General features: G+C 31.3%; 1 long non-coding RNA gene across 1 annotated transcript; it reads right to left on the reverse strand.

Moving 5' to 3' along the window:
* Positions 1-15: 15 nt before the first annotated feature.
* LOC119665241 lies at positions 16-2,461 on the reverse strand. Its single transcript, XR_005251360.1, has 5 exons — positions 2,101-2,461; positions 1,927-2,041; positions 1,532-1,858; positions 1,373-1,470; positions 16-1,297 (listed from the first exon to the last, which is right to left on the reverse strand). It is a non-coding gene; the product is annotated as an uncharacterized LOC119665241 (long non-coding RNA).
* Between the last annotated feature and the right edge of the window lie 1,282 nt (positions 2,462-3,743).

A 3,743-nucleotide genomic window follows, 5' to 3' on the forward strand; every position in this document is an offset into this window, starting at 1 on the left:
CGCAATTTCATCCGCATATGCAACTGTCCCGTAGCCCGCTCTCCTCAGCAGTTCATTCACCACTATATTCAAGAGAAGGGGTGAGAGTACGCCTCCTTGGGGGTACCTCTATTTTCCCGTCTGTGTGCTGCTGATACACCCCTTTATGCTTCAATTTTTCTGCCAGTTAATAACTGGCCGATAAAGCTGATGAAAGCATCCTCATCACCCGGACGAGAGAGTGCGCTTGCTATTACACCGGGAAAAATTTCGTTAAAAGCTCCTTAAAGTTGAAAAATTTTTTAGTAGTAAAAGTGAGGGCATGGAGTGCTGTCTTCGTAGATTTACCCTTAGTGTAGGCGTTTTGTGTCGGAGACCAAAGATTGGGATTTATAGTCTATAATTCTTTCTAGAGCTTTCAGCATGAAAGATGAAAGGCTAATTGGACGGAGTTCATTTGGGTTACTATGAGAGGTTTTACCCGCCTTAGAGATAGAAACAAATCTAACCATTCTTCAGTGAGTTGGAACATGATTAAAAATGAGACAGTATTTAAAAATGGCCAGAAGCCGGTTGTGTATTTGTTCACAAGACTTCTAAAGCTCAATAGGATGTATACCATCCGGTCCCGGTGATTTGTAGGGCCTAAAGCTAAAAATTGCCCATTTCAGAGTTTGTAGGTTTAACTTGGAGTTTACCGATATGTAGTTTAAACATTCTGAGGGTTTGACCAAGTTCCTTCCGGTTTCCTTAGATAAACAGTGGATTTTTAGATAGGATTTTGCGTAGTGTAGAGGTTTCAAAATCTCTGCTAATCTCTTGACAATATGATTGCCAACTAGTCCTCTTAGACTTATGTAATTCTTTTCTGCAGAGAGATGTTGTATTCGGATCAGTCAGTCTCAGTGCCCTATTAAAAATTCTCCTGCATTCTTTCCTCAAGTGTTCTAAGCTTCTATTCCACCAAGGTGGGTTACACTACCTACTAGATCGAGTAGAAGGACAGGCAAGGTTAAAAGCTTCATTAAGTATTGAGGTAAGATCTCACACCTGCTTATCCAGATCATTTATATTCTCTGGGGGTAAAGAGCTGTATTTGTCAACAGCTCATTTACAGATGATTCGTACTTTGACCAGTTTGTATTCTTGATATTTCTGAAAGTTTCTAAACTGGGGATATTTGATACCTTTATGTTAAGACTATAAGAAGATTCTAAAATCATAAAGTCTAAAAAAGAGTGCCTAGTGGACATTTTCCATTTTTTGATAGACCCATGAATTTTGTGCAGTAGTCACGGTGATATCTAGAACCTCCTGCCTGTTTTTGGTAAGATTATGTTTAATTAAAAAAAACATAATTAATTCATACAAGCTTTTAATAATGTGCTTTTACCTTTGGTAAGAGGAAACCATTCGATTTCTTGCAGTTTGGCTGTTGCTTAACTTAGATTTTTTGTATTGCCGCTCCATAGTTCTGAATTTCGATTTCACCTACGAACAATGTAATTAAATGATCTATAATTTAAACTTTATGTTTGTAATAGTAATATACTTGAGTTGGATTAAAGGAGTAGCCTACTTCGCTCATTCATGTGAAAATAAATTTCCATATCAAGGCTTTACTCCTCAACTTACGGTATTTTCCAACCATTTTTATGCTCATGGATATTAAAGATAACAAGTCTTTGGTGGAATTGTGTGTCCATGTGTATGTGTATGTGCTTCTATATTTTCCTGGACACTGAATACTAATTCATCATATAATTCGTTAAATAATTGCAATTTGCAATATGTAAATACAATTTCTTTCCGTTTTGCCATTGCAGAGACGTTTTTGGTAAACACGAAACAATTTTTCTTCCATTTCCCTCCATATCGTCTGTAATATGTTAATAACATAAAATAAAATTTATAATAAATTTTTGTAACAAAAGCACTCCAACTCACTTTATTAAAATAAAATATATTTTACTTGTTATTTTTCAACTTTTACTTCTACTGTTTTCTTTTTCAAAAAACAGCTGTTCTTATTAGATTTCACACAAAGCTGTTCCATGAAAATCTGTGTAAAGAGCATAATTTGGCACTTTATTTGTATTACACTTTTAGTTTGTACTTTACTTGTGTTTTACTCGAGTTTTACTATAAGTAGCTGGTGGAAATGACCTAGTACATTCTTGAAATGTTCTTCGCAATATTCTTACATTCTGTTACGCTGGAAACTGTCTTCTTTTTTTGCTCATTGATATTGTAACGTCGACATAAGTACAATGAAGTATGATAAAGCCAATAAAAATACAATATTAGAATTGATTCAATTTATTATTAATTTTAACACCAATAAATGTCGCCATTATTCCAGAATGTTCTGACTTTCTTTCTGTGAACATATGAAATGGACCACCGTATTGACTTATGATGCTCTAACAACACACTCTACTTCTCAACCGTCCACGGTGAATGGCGTTTTTTGTTATCACTCCTGTCAATTAAATTAGATTAAATATATATTTATATATATATATGCAGGTAAAGTAGTGTAGTAGAATAGATAAGGTAATGAAAAGAAAGCAAAGACTAGAAAAGAAAAAGATAAGAACAAAAGAAAAAGATAAGGATAGAAGAAAAAGTAAAGTTGAGCAAGAGTTTCTTGCATGAAAACAATAAAAATATCAAAAATAAAGTAGGACAATAGACAATTAAGTAAAGTTGTATATCATAGAAATTTTTATAAAAATAAGTCTTTAATAAGTTGAATATAAATTTGAAAAAATGATAAAAAGCATTGATAAAAAATATTACGTTCTTTTTTTGGATTAACCACATATTTCCACAATTTCTCTGTTAAGGTAGAATTTAAGCATTAATTTAAAATATAAATAAATTATTTCACATTGCTAAATTGTGTCATTCAATTTATATTTTAAGCAATTTAGCAATTGTGAAATAATTTATTTTGAATATTTATGTTAAGCTGAGGCAACAACTTAACTCGAGCAACTGTGAAATATGCAACGTTGCATTATGCAATGTTAACATTAGCTGTGTTTCAGCAAACATGATCCGCTCAATTTTACATGCAAAACAAAAACAATGGGGTGAACCAGCAATTGATCTGGTTCACTTTCTGGTTCAATGTGGAATGTATGTAAAAGATAAAAGTGGAACGTATTTTAAAGCAAATGAGGTTGGCAATGCGATGCAACGGTGTAGTAAAATTATAAACAAATCTACATTTATATTTATTTATTATTGATTTTATTTATTTATTATTTATTTTATGTACTTATTTATTTAATATGACATTATTATTTATTTCCTTGTTTGAAGTAATGTTTTAATTATTACTATTACTATAAATTAAAATTATTAAAATTAATTAAAATTATTACTTTAATTATTTACGTTTTATTATTATTAAAAAGTGTTGTTTGATAATTTATGAAAATCAATTAATTTGAAATGAATATATAAACATTAAGTTGAATACATTTATTTAATTAAAACAGAACAATACATAAGGAAACGTGTATGTTACGTTTATAAAAAAAACCATTGAAAACTGCTTGCAAGTTTAAGCTATAGTCATGCTTCCTTTTGAAATAAGCCTAATTGCTAAGGTGAGGTGCATTTATTTTAACATGTGTGCTCTCAATCACGAACGGAAATTTTGCAATTGATATAAGCTAAACACTAGTTCTTTCAATTATTCTCCATACAGAAGCTCTTGGTATGCCAAAACAAATACCAAATTCGCAAAAAGT

This window comes from Teleopsis dalmanni, unplaced genomic scaffold (genome assembly GCF_002237135.1).
Source record: "Teleopsis dalmanni isolate 2A unplaced genomic scaffold, ASM223713v2 unscaffolded_contig_4074, whole genome shotgun sequence".
Classification (NCBI taxonomy): domain Eukaryota; kingdom Metazoa; phylum Arthropoda; class Insecta; order Diptera; family Diopsidae; genus Teleopsis; species Teleopsis dalmanni.